A 12,618-nucleotide genomic window follows, 5' to 3' on the forward strand; every position below is an offset into this window, starting at 1 on the left:
TACATAAATAGTCAAAATACAAAGACCAAAGGTAGTTATGCAGAGCGTGCTATATCCCAGAGGTCACTGCTAATGTGGCTCTTTTATCAAATTAAACATATTGAAGAAGTTACTTTGGAGAGGAATAAATTCAAGGTGCTTCCCCAGCATGGACCCGTGACTCAGGTGGTCACAGGTTCTTTGTTGCCGATAGTGAACAGCGTAAGACACTGGAGTACCCATCCAGGAGAGAGAACATTATTCCCCATCGCCCTATATAAGGGGAATAAAAGAGAGTTAACATTGTATGTTCTCTCTTTATCTCCCTGCCCGGCAAATAGCTCAGGGATGGAAGGAAATACAGGTAACAAATCAAGCTGCTATGGTACATGCACACAGATGTAAATATCTATAAGGGAGCTATGAGATCGGGACTTGTCTTGGGAGAAGACAGTGTAACTTTCAGCCATCTGCTTCGGCTGGGAGCAGCAGCACCGAGGCAAAGCAGCCACACTCTCCAAAGTAACCAGGAAGCTGAGTGTGCCGCTGTTTCTAACTAGAAAAGTTTTAAAAGACAGTCTAACTACTGTATTCTGTAGGAGAGGTTCTCTGTGGGCTTTACCCCCTTTTGTGCAGAGAAGATAGAAAAAGAAAGGCCACTTCCAAACTGGACTATACACAGTGGACCATTTGGAGTCTTATATTGCCTGCCCCATAGCAACATGTTATAAGCAACTGGAAAGCAGAAAGCTTGATCTGCTTTTTGTGTTTACTTATGCATTATTAGTGTATTCCCAGAGCCACTTAGTTGCTGTTCAATACTTTTCTACAGTTATTTATTTTTAAATTGAAAATAGATTTTTTCATACAATATGTTCTGATTATGGTTTCCCCTCCCCCTACTCCTCTTATGTCTTATTCCCCATTCTCTCTCCCATCCGGAACCACACCCTTTCTCCCTCTCTTTAGGAAACTAATGGGTGTCTAAACAAATAAGAACAAAATAAAATAAGATAAAGCAAAAGAGAACAAATCGGAATAGCACAAAATAACCAAACAAGAAAAAGAGCCAAAGAAAAGAATACAAGAAGCATATATAGATGCAGAGACATATGGTTTCACATAAAACCTGAAGCCATAATGTATATGCAAGGAAAACATTTTAAAAGCCTAACATTAGGAGTCAAAGATGCTGTTGATGAGTTTTCTATTGGCATCTACTACTGGCCAGGGGCCCTACACTTAAGATTGGTTCCCAGTGAGACTCCCTTGGAGAAAACTAAGGTTTTATTTGCAAGTGGTTATCAACTGAAGATATCTTCTGGGTTAGGAATGAGAATGTCTGTGTCCACTTCTGTCACTTCTGGGTCACCATCTGGTGCAGACCTATGCAGACCCTGTGCAAGTTGCCCCAGTCTCCATAAGTTCATATGTATGCCAGCCCTGATGTGTCTAGAAAGCCTTGGCTCCTTGGTGTCCTCCATATCTTCTGGCTTATCTATTGAAGAGGTAGATTGTGTGCCTAGGTGTAAAGGTCAGAGGATAACTTGTAGAAGTCGGTTCTCTCCTCCCACCATGTGGAGCTGTTCAGATAGAACTCAGGTTCTCTGACTTGGCGGCAAGCCTCTTCACTCGAGCCTTCTCCCATCTAGAAGTTTTAGGTGGCTGCACGGATGTCTGGCTCTCTGGAACAAGCACATAGAAATAAATGTGGTGTTGCTCACCATTCTTGGAAGACATAGGACTCCCAAGAGAGACTCCAGCAATCAATCAATCAATCAATATTAGGAGAGTAAATCTACCTATCATCTAGCCAAGGAATTTTGCCAGTCGAATTCTTCCGCAGCTCCGGAAGAGCAATTATTTCTCCCACTTCTCTACACTCCTTGCACAATGGAGTAAGAAAAGGATACAGTCATTTCGATTCAGAGAGAGAGAGAGAGAGAGGAGTCAGGCTAGCAATGTGTGTGGCTCAATGGTAGAGTGTTTCTTTAACCACTACAGGATTCAGGGTTTGATCCTCAGCACCTAATAAAAACACACCAAGAAAAGAAAACCAAATTCCAGCCAACTCAAGACACTGGTCTGCTGCTGAATGGTGCGGCCTCGCTACAATTCATCTAAACTTCTTCCTAAAATCATTAAGCAATGCAAAGTGTTTGGTATCTCTATCATTTTTGTTTTCTTTCACTTCTTGTTCCTATAAGATATAACCGGAGCGGTCTTAAGCCCAAAGTCCATGTATGGATTTGTATCTGAAAACCCGTGGAGGTGGGGTGTGTGTTTCAGTATTAACTGGATTCAGAGTGCACCAGTGCACAGGTGGGTTTAGCTATTCTCCAACACCTAGGTTTGCCTCGCTGAACAGTAGAGCTGTCTTAGAGTCTCACATGACAGTTAGGATTCAACTGCACCTCTCTGATCAGAGCCCAAAATAGGACCGTCCACTTGCATAAGCAGGGCCCTTGATCGCATTCTAATCCTTACTACCAAGAGGACACTCTCACTGCCTTTAGACAGTGACCTATGTCAGTTAAAGCAAGTGGGACATGGTGCCTTGTAAGGTGGTGACTGATCCTCTAAGTATTTTTGTGTCCCCCAAAATGTCCTTTACATGTTACAACCGATGGCCTGTCCCTGACTCAAACTGCTCTGCCTTGGTGCAGCCTCCAGTGTATTGGAAGGGGCCTTACATTTAGGCTTTTGCCCACCCTCACCTTGAATCAAAAATGCCTTTTCATTTGTATTTGACCTTTCACTGGTCTTCCGGGATGGAGGAGCCAGCCTTAGAGAATGAACAAGCTAAGGAAAGCCTGTGAGCTGCCCTATCCAGCGCCTGGCACCCATCACCTGTGGTGCAGCTCGGCTCCTCCCTGGCTCCCTCCCGCAGCTTCCTGGGCGGTTGGGAACCGGGTCCCAGCTCTCGCCTCCTCCCGCTCCAGCGAGCGCGCGCGGGCAGCGAGCACCCGGGAGACTGCGCGCCGGCGTGGGGCGAGCGCCGGTCCAAGAGCGCGCGCCGGAGCCGGGCCGCCCCGCCCCGCCTCGCCCCGCCCCGCCCCGCCCTGAGCTCCTGGACCACTCGCCCCGCCAGCCCCTCCCGCCCCGCGCGCCTAGCCCACTCCGGCTCAGGAGCTGATGCTGGGGGAGGCGGCTGCAGCCGTGGCTCCGCAGCGGGAGCGCAGAGAAGCAGAGGACCAAGAGGCAGAATGCAGGCGCTCCACCGCCCGAGGTAATCACTAGGATGGAGAGAGTAGGTCCTCACCTGATCCAACCCTGGCCACTTGAAATGCGGACTCCAGAGATGGCAGAAAGACCATTCCAAGTTTCTAAGGACTGGAAATGAAGGGTCTTAAGATCTATCTACTCTCATTGAATTTATATGCAGCTTCTCCTTTCCTGTTTGAAATTCTAAACAATGCAGCGACAAACTCCCGAGTCACTATGGGTTTGTAAATATAATCCTGAAAGTTTTTTGTTTTTTGTTTTTGTTTTTTTTTTTTTGTTTTGTTTTGTTTTTTTTTTGTTTTTTTTTTTTTTTTTTTTGGCATGGTGTGGTTCTTTGCTTACGCGTATTTATTAACCTGTTAACTCGGGCTAGTCAGAAATTGGCACTTAAAATATTCTTTGAGGAACACGGGCAAGTTTCGATGGATGGTGCTTTCAGACATCTGGTATTTGTCAGCTTAGTTAGCATCTGTCTTCCCCGAAGTGGTCCCTGAGCTCGTCCCTTGGAGATGGGTCTTGCATGTACCGCTCTTGCCCTCTAGTGCCTCGCCAGCTTGGTAGCAGTCTGATGGCTAATATTAATAAGATGATGTTACATAACATGAGGGTACTGGCCAGCACTGCCCTCACTGCCACTTGCAAAGGCAGAAAGCCCAGCCGAAGAAGGCTGCATAGACTCCTCTTTTAATTTTTTTGTCTGTCCATTGAAACTTTCCCTGCATTATCCAACTCTCTGAACTTTAACCCCGGGTAAGTACATCTGTTTATTTATACTTTATATTGACAGTTCACTCCGGGGGTGAGGGGTGGCTTTCAATAAGAGATAACTTTGTTTTTATCCCATCAAGAATCGCTGCCCTGAACAATTGCCTGATTTTATTAACTAAGATGAATGAACCAGTAAGGTATTTCTTCATTTAAGGATTAAAGTTTCTTTAGATTTAAGAATTAAGGAGGTGACCCTCTGAGTTGGTTAAGATGTGTGTATGCTAACAAATTCCTTGTGCAGTACCAGCATGGTTAATCAACCATATGTCTTTTGCCTGGTTTGAATTTTGGAAATAACGTTAAAGATTCAAAGTCTAATCACCAGTTTGTCATGTAGCAGTGCTTAATAGAGCTTCATATTTGATGCAGTTTGTGTCTCAAACCACTGTTTAAGATGATAATATAGAGACATTGAGTATAAATTAAATAATATGCCTAACTATTGAATGAAGAAGCTTTAAATTAAAAGAAAGTAGATGTATTTTTCCATTTAATATTGCTGCTTTGGGGGAGCAAACAGGGAAGATAAATAACATTTTCAGGAGCATAGTCTGATGACTTCCCAACTAGTTTTACCAATATGTGGGCACTATATACACTTGAAGCACATTTTATACTTGTATTTTTATAAACACGTTGGGATATAGTAGCCTCTGCAGTTTGTAAGAGCACTGGAGAAAACAGCATAGACAGATGAGGTCCTGAGGTTAGGCTACGGCTTGAGTTAAAATAGGGAGTTAGGGATGGAACTCAGGTCCATTTCATTTTTTCTCATCCTTGGAAAATATCGTATGATAAAGTATAAAACAATGCTGTTCGTGGGAGAAGATGAAAGGACAGTCTAGTGCTCAGCTGAAAGGATTTCTTTTTCTTCAGCCACAACTCCCCGTCCGTTTTGTATTTGAGGAGGTTTCAAATATATAAAAATATGAAAGAGCTGATTTTTAAGATTCTCCTGAGGATAGCCATGCCTTGCACTGACAGAGACTTCCTGCTGCCGTCTCTGCTGAGCATGGTGTGTGTGCTCTGTGAGGGTGTCTTTGTCCCCTCTGGGCTACTGTTGGCAGGGCAGAAGACTTAACTCTTCCTAGAAGTAAATGCCATTTGCAAACTGGGCACTTGAGTTGGTAATTTCCTTTACAGTGTTTCTCAGCTTACTGGCATTCTTGGGCTCCAGTGGGATTTGTATCTCTTTGGAGAGAATGTTGTTACAGTTTGGTGTGGTTCAGGTCTAGTATATCTTCTCTTGGAATAAATCTTCTTAAGGAAAATCTTATTTCTAAGAGCTCCAGCAAATAGGAGATTTCCTTTTTTGCTGTAATTGGGGGATTCCTTAGGAAACCATCCTTCCTCCGAAGCTGCCCCTCTGTGGAAATGCTCTCAGAAGCTGCAATTGCAATGACTGGCTTCATCTCAAAACTTTAAAACCATAAAGAAATTGTGCTGGTCTTATTTTGGATTTAGAGCCCTCTGTCATGAATGAAATTTCACCTAATCTTTGATGATTGTGGCCAACTTCGGAACTGAAAAGTCTATTTGCTAAGGTTATTTACAAAAGAAACTACTTAAATATGTATGTTTATGGTTTGTCTGTACTTCATCTGAGAACAAAGAGACAGAGGTAAGGACAGATACACCATTCCCAGCTGCTCAGCAACTTAGACAGCCATGGTGCCTTTCTTTCTCCAGGGTGTGGTCATCAGAGAGAGGCAGAACACAGTCCTCTGAAAGCGATCCCAGATGAAGGGCTTTACTGGGCCACAATAATATCAGCTATGATATAAAGATCATTAATGTGAACCATACTCTAAAATTATTGTCCTGAAACCGTACGGTTCCTCTTATCGTTGTAGGAGAGAATTAAACTATACATTTTGTCTTCTCATTAAAGCCAATACACGTAAAACACCTAGTTATAGACAACAATTTATACTTTTTAAAAGGTTTATTTTTACTTTATTTTATTTGTATAAGTATTTTTTACCTGCTTTATGTGTTTGCACCACGTTCATTCCTTGTGCTTGTGAAGGTCAGAAGAGGGTATCAGATCACCTGGAACTGGAGTTACAGATGGTTGGGAGTCACCATGTGGGTGCTGAGAACTGAACTCAGATCCTCTGCAAGAGCAGCAAGTGCTCTTAACCACTGAGCCATCTCTCCAACCCTGGTTTATACTTTTATCTTGTGCTAAATATTTTAATGTTTCATTTAAGTTCTATGACTAGAAAAATTTCAGCCCTGTTATGATTAATGCCCATAACACACACACACACACACACACACACACACACACACACACACACACACACACACACACACATTTCTTAAATCACTGAGTGCTCTAACTATTGTGTACCTGTTACTAAACCAGAGTCTAATCACCCTCCATCCTCCATCATAGACCTCACTTATAACTATGGTCTCAGTTATGGAGTTCATTTTAAGTATATGCCAAGTGTTAATCCTTTTGTTTAATCACAGTACATATAAAGATCTAAGTAGCCTGGATTCCAGGCCTGACTCTGCCATGACAAAGCGCCCAGGAGGCCCTTGCTGGGTCTAGGATGAGTTTGGTCACCCTTGTGATGATCTCAGAGCCCTTTCTCTGGTCATTTGTCCAGAATTTTAGAAATCCCTATGAAAAACCATCAGAGAGTAACACTTAACTTGTTGTAGCATTATTTTCTAGAGCTGTCAGTAGTTAAAATAACAGTTAACAGTCATTTATCTTATACCATTACTATTGAGACTCTTCACATATAAAAATCCACTCAACTCATTTCATCTAGGTACTACTCCCATGTCCAACAGGGAAATCAAGTCACTAAGAGATTAACTATGTAAGTACACTCCTGGCTGGCAGTGGATTCAGTGAATTCAGTTAGAATCTGGCTTTAAATGCACACAGCAGTGGTCACTGCTCTATTCTGTCAACATCTGTCATCAAATGTACATGTTTGATATGCCTCTTGTTATAATGTAAACAATCTGGGTACTTCTCCAGCCAATCATACCATTCTACCCTAGCATAGGAAATAAGGCATTTATATGTCATCATTCAGAAGGATGTTTGCTGAGCATGGATTCTGTGACAGGCATAAAGCAGTGCCCAGGACAATTAAATGTAGCACACTCTTTAATGAAGTATGAACGGTCAAGTTTAAGTTGCTACTCTAACCACTTGGGTATTACTTATGCTAAAAGATGCCCACAGGAAAGGAGGAGCCATTAATCTGGCTTCTGGATGAATGACTAGGCTAGAGCCATGGGACCAGCACCTACACCCTGGTCAGACTTCCCTATCATCGTCTCTAGTCTTCAGTTTCCTACTTTGAACTCCCTTCCCCTCTGCAGATTGACCATCCTTCCCCTTCTGGCTTATGTAATCTTCCTAAAACATAGCTCACAGTCATACAGACAACTATGTGATACAGCTGAACCATATCTTGTGAGAAAGCCACAGATAACACTCTCTAGTTCTCAGAGATGTTATGAACAGATTAAAGCCTTAATGCTGAATTGTGCATACCACTAGGCACATATTCTAGCTCAGCCTACAATGTAATAGGCAGACATCCTGGCATTTCAGCCTTACAGGCAGACACAACAAGCAGCAAACAGCAATGGAATATTTTTCTTCTCTGCCTTGCTAGATGACAGCACACTGAAGGAAACGAACTAACTACAATCTTCCCTTCATGACTTCTAAATACAAAGATGGAACATTACAGTAGTCATTTTCTTTTTAATTTACTATACCAAGCTAATGACCCCAACTGCGGCTTTTCTCCCATTCCTGTCCATTTTTAAAGTTCCTGTTCCAGAGACAGAGTGTGTTCTCAGTAGTGTTTTACAGAAATCAGTTTCCTGTGTGCCTACCACAGCAGGGTTCAATTAACATGACACAATTTCACACATTCTTTCCCAGAGAAAGGAATGTTCTTTGTCAATTTTTAATGCTGCTAAATTAATTTTAGCCTAGTCAAGGAAAGTATTTGAAAGCCCCAAATGCATTTTTCAACACATATATGTAATGAATTGGAGAAAGACGAATGTTCAGACACCCATGCCTTTCAACTGGGTTGATGATGGTGGGTGTCAATGGAGAGGGGAAGAGCTTACCTTGGTAAATTGGTTCTTACAGATAGGACCTTACAAATATTAAAAATATATACAGTTCCTCCCTGTATGTGTGGAATGGCTTGTGATTCCAAAAGTAATTGCCCCTTTACTTTTTTTAATAAAAAATAATTAGATGCTTGCTAATGTTTTCTTGATGGAATCTTTAAAACAACAACAACAACAACAAAGAACAGATGTACACAAAGAGACTCTAGCCACACTAAAACTCTGCTGCATTTCAGAATGTGAAAAATAGAATCCAAGTAAGAGCCAGTGAGAGTCACATTCTGTCCATCCTGATTTATGGCTCTGGTCAAGATGGTCACTGCTGCTCAATGTTTATATTATTGACCTGACTGTTTGAGGCCAGTGTGATTGATGGTTTGACTTGAGTTTGTCCTAGTTTGTGAATGAGCTACTATTTATAAAAGTTGAGTGTGGGCCCCCTTTCACACACTGAACAAGCATTCAATGAGTTGTTCTTCTATCAAAAACTGATTTTGTAATCACGGAGAACAAAGCGAACCATGCAAGTACTTACAGATGCCTCTACATCTATAGAGAAACATTACACACAAGACTAGAAAACGTAGACTGTGCCACAGAAAAGGTGCAGGGAGATGGGAAGGTGTTTTCAGCAGGGTTAAGGCATTGCAGACCCAAGATTGGCAGTTGACCTCTATAAGCAGAGACATTTATATTTAAAATTAAGATACAGCAGATGAAATGGAGGAAAAAAAGTTGTAGGCATAGGTAATGCCACATAAAAAGACACAAAGATAAGATGGTCTCTCTGGGAGAATGACAGAAAATACGCTTTACTGGAATGATCACACTATCTGATTGGGTAATACAGGCCAGAGTAGGATGCTAATCCTAAAGGGCCCTGTGGCCATGTATAGGGATTTGAATTTTAATTAGTAAGTTTTAAGCAGCCTCTGATAAAATTCTAGCTCTAACCCAAGTTCTTTAGTGCCACATCTAAGTAGTGGGGACTGTTAACAACTGTGCTGGGTTCTATGTGTAATGGCTTCATGCATAGTGACTTCATATGTAATGTCTCATGGATGAGGAGAGAGGTGCCTGAATAAATTTTGGGAAATGGAATTGGGAAGATGTTGATTCGTTTATATATGCTGGATGAAAGACTGTCCGGTGTGAACCTGTAGCACAGTGTGGAGATGAAGAGCGCTGCAGGCTGCTGGGAAGCAACTTGGCTTTTTTTTTTTTTTGACAGCATTCTTTATTGCAAATAATTAACCAACATAGCTAATCTTCTGGAAAGTAGATAATGATCTACAAGACCATCAGAACTCTAGTTCATACTGTGCTGGATGCTCTGTTAATATTTCTCTCTCTCTCTCTCTCTCTCTCTCTCTCTCTCTCTCTCTCTCTTTCTCTCTCTCGTTGGATATTTTCTTTATTTACATTTCAAATGTTATCCCCTTTCCAGGCCTTCCCTCTGGAAAGCCACTATCACATCCCCCTCCCCCAGCCTCTATGAGGGTGCTCCCACACCCACCCACCCACTCCCACCTTCCCGAGCCTGCATTTCCCTACACTGGGGCTTTAAAGGGAGACTTCTTAAGAGTGTGTGCTTATGAGGAAGTGAAAAGGCACCAAGTTATAAGGAGAGAGAAGACCCTTAAGATAAGAAGTAAACAACACTAATTTTTTTTTCAGGAAACCCCTGAAATTGACCAGATTCACTAGGACACCCCCCCAAGAGTATATAAATATCTCAGATCACTCTCAGAGAAGACAAGATTCAGAGAATTCTTTTAAACAAACCCAACCCCGTGGAAGAAGCAGAGACCAGGAAAATTGCCTAGAAAAAAAAAAAAAAAAGCTGAGCTGAACTGAGCTGCCTGGAAGAGTCTTAGACAAATTGAGCCACCTAGAATGGACACTCTACAACCTGTTCAGCTGACTTCTGGTTGTGCAGTGTGGTCCAGACTGCCGGCCTTGTTGATCTGTTATACATGCTGGGGTGGGCTTTGGTGATGCAGCTGTCTTTGAGTCATTTCTACTCCTGTAAGTAACTCTTTACCCATATTCCTATAAATAACCCAGTAAAAGTCATTGGTTCACCAAAGAGGACTCTAATGGTATATACTGTGTCATCAGTTTCTGATCTAGGGTGAGTAGACATTTGTTCATGTCTCCCCAAGAAATGATGTCATGCAACATAGAAGATCACAAATTAAATTTTGAATTAGTTGAGTCTGCTTTCCAATTGTTCCATTGGAGCCAACTGGCTACAGAGTTGATGTGCCTTGTCGTTGCCATTTTATCAAGTTGCTAGTTGATTTGAAGAGCTAGGGCTTAAACATATGGATGTCTGGGATTCACATAAGCGTTTAGAATTTATTGGAGAGTAGATGATAATAAACACCATGGAATTTGTGACTCATCAAAGGAAAGACAGAGGGTAGGAAGAAGCCATGGGTCTGGTATCAGGATGCCTCTGACAGAGCCTCCTCCTTTGCTTGGAAGCCATTATGACTCTCTAGGGGCTGCCATCTGTGTACCACAAAACTCCACTCAAGGCAAAATTTTATATATATATATATATATATATATATATATATATATACATACACACACACACACACGCACACACACACACACATCATTTACAGGTGCTCGGTGTACTTTCATTACCAGGTACAGCCTCTGTAATAATTAAACCAGGAGGATTTTGTTTATTCATTCTCTGTGTGTCAGATGGTAGTCCAGGAGAGCTTAATGGTTTATACTGCAGCTTCTTAACTCATAGGCAATGACATCATATGGGACTGAGAAAACAGAATGTGGCATTATGAAAAATTCAACAATAGTAAGAGGTTTCTAAATGTTCAGTGACCACAGGTTAGCTCATAGTCAAAGGTGATAAAGCTGCACCTGGTGGTGCTAGCCCAGCCTGTGCCATGAGGCTTCAGTGGAGCCTTGGTTCTGAACCAGCAGCAGGCAGTACCGGCAGGGTCCGTAGTGACGAAGCTCGCTGGAAATGGTTCAGCTCAAGTTTGAGCCCATACATACAAAGCTTTTTGCTCTTAAACACAATGTTTAATTATAGAAGACAGACTAAATTATTTTTTCTGTTGATATTCCTTAGCGTATAACTAACTATAACTTAGTATTTCTTTGTATTTTATTATTTTATAATGTTGGATTTTTAAAATTGCTGTTTGAGTCACTGATTTGAGCTTCATGAAAAAAAAAAGTTGTTAAATTAATTTTCGCTTAAGAATAGAACATAATTTCCAACAATTTCTGAAATAGCTCTAAACATACCTCTGCTATTTTGTTGCTATGTATTTATGCAAAGCAGTGTTCTCGGCATTGATGGTCATAAAATCAAAGTATTAATCCACGCTAAAAAGCCGAAGAGGCTGTACATCCTGCAGCATCAAATATTCAACAGTGCTTAATTCTTTGTATAAAAATAAACAAGCACATTGATCTCATTAGTATGCAAATATCCTTTGATCTTTAACAAATGATAAAATTATAAATGTCTGTATACTTTTTATACATCACAGAAGTGTTTTTCAAATTACTTTAGGGTTTGTCAGCAATAAATATTTGATTTGTATATCTGCTTCATATACCCATATGCCCAGGGCCACGTAAAGTTTCTTGAATGAGAAAAGGTTAAATAAGCCTTGTTTAATCCCGTTATCACTCGAAACCCAGGTATAGAGTGCCTGGGAGAGGCAGAGCTCACTGCCTCACTGGCCACAGTAGCTGAGGACTGCAATCAGTCTAGATATGTGGTACATATACACAATGGAATCTTATCCAGCTGTTAAGGAAAAGCTGAACATTTTAAGAAACTAAACATTATGTTAAGTGATAGAACATCCAAGACTCAGAACGACAGAGAGGGTGTGTTCTCCCCAGTGTGTAGGTTCTAAGCTCTCTTAGGGATGTACATGGATGGAGGTGGGAGGAGTGTGAGTAATGGTCAGAAACCGGAACCAGCCCATAAGACTGAAGAAAACTGGAAGTCAATAGAACAAAACTAAAGAGAAATACTGGGGACGGACAGAAGAGTGCCCCAGGAAACGGGTAGATAAGGGCGGGCTGGGGCATGCTAGTCAAGCTGAATGAAATATGTGTGACAGGGCCGTATGAAAATTGGTTGCACTGTAAGTGGATTTTAAAAATTAACATGAAAGATTACAAACAAACTCTAGGATGGAGCAAGCACAATACCACTGACTCCCTGTGAGGGAGCTGCATCTAAACAGCGCCTCTCTCGTGTCCATCTCCTACATTGCCCTTAGCAAGGCAGGGAAAGTGATGTTGCTGTAGTCTCTCTGGTGCAGGCGGTCAGCTCTCCATGTACCAGCTGGAACATCTCGGGCCAGTTGCTCAGTCTCTAGGGAGTCAGAACAAGGTTTGCACAGGCCAATTGCTCTTAATGCCTGTGAGGCTGTTGGTCCTCCTTCCTCAGTAGCACTTCCTTCAGCATAGCCTGTGAGAGATCCTGTAAAACTGCCATCTTTCCTGTACCTG

At 41.8% G+C, this 12,618-nt stretch overlaps 1 protein-coding gene across 2 annotated transcripts in view; it reads left to right on the forward strand.

The window, feature by feature from the left end:
* The first annotated feature begins 3,107 nt into the window (after positions 1–3,107).
* The window catches only part of LOC110290928 (bifunctional heparan sulfate N-deacetylase/N-sulfotransferase 3), a 158,192-nt gene continuing 148,681 nt past the window's right edge, over positions 3,108–12,618 (forward strand). Inside the window, exon 1 of one of the 2 annotated variants that reach the window (XM_021157836.3) lies at positions 3,108–3,208. The gene's annotated coding sequence lies outside the window, so the exon portion shown is untranslated. Of the gene's footprint in view, positions 3,209–3,840; positions 3,955–12,618 lie in introns of those variants that run through there. The other variant, XM_029475610.2, reaches the window with a different exon arrangement.

This window comes from Mus caroli, unplaced genomic scaffold (genome assembly GCF_978045245.1).
Source record: "Mus caroli unplaced genomic scaffold, Mus_caroli_1 scaffold_3, whole genome shotgun sequence".
NCBI classification, from domain to species: domain Eukaryota; kingdom Metazoa; phylum Chordata; class Mammalia; order Rodentia; family Muridae; genus Mus; species Mus caroli.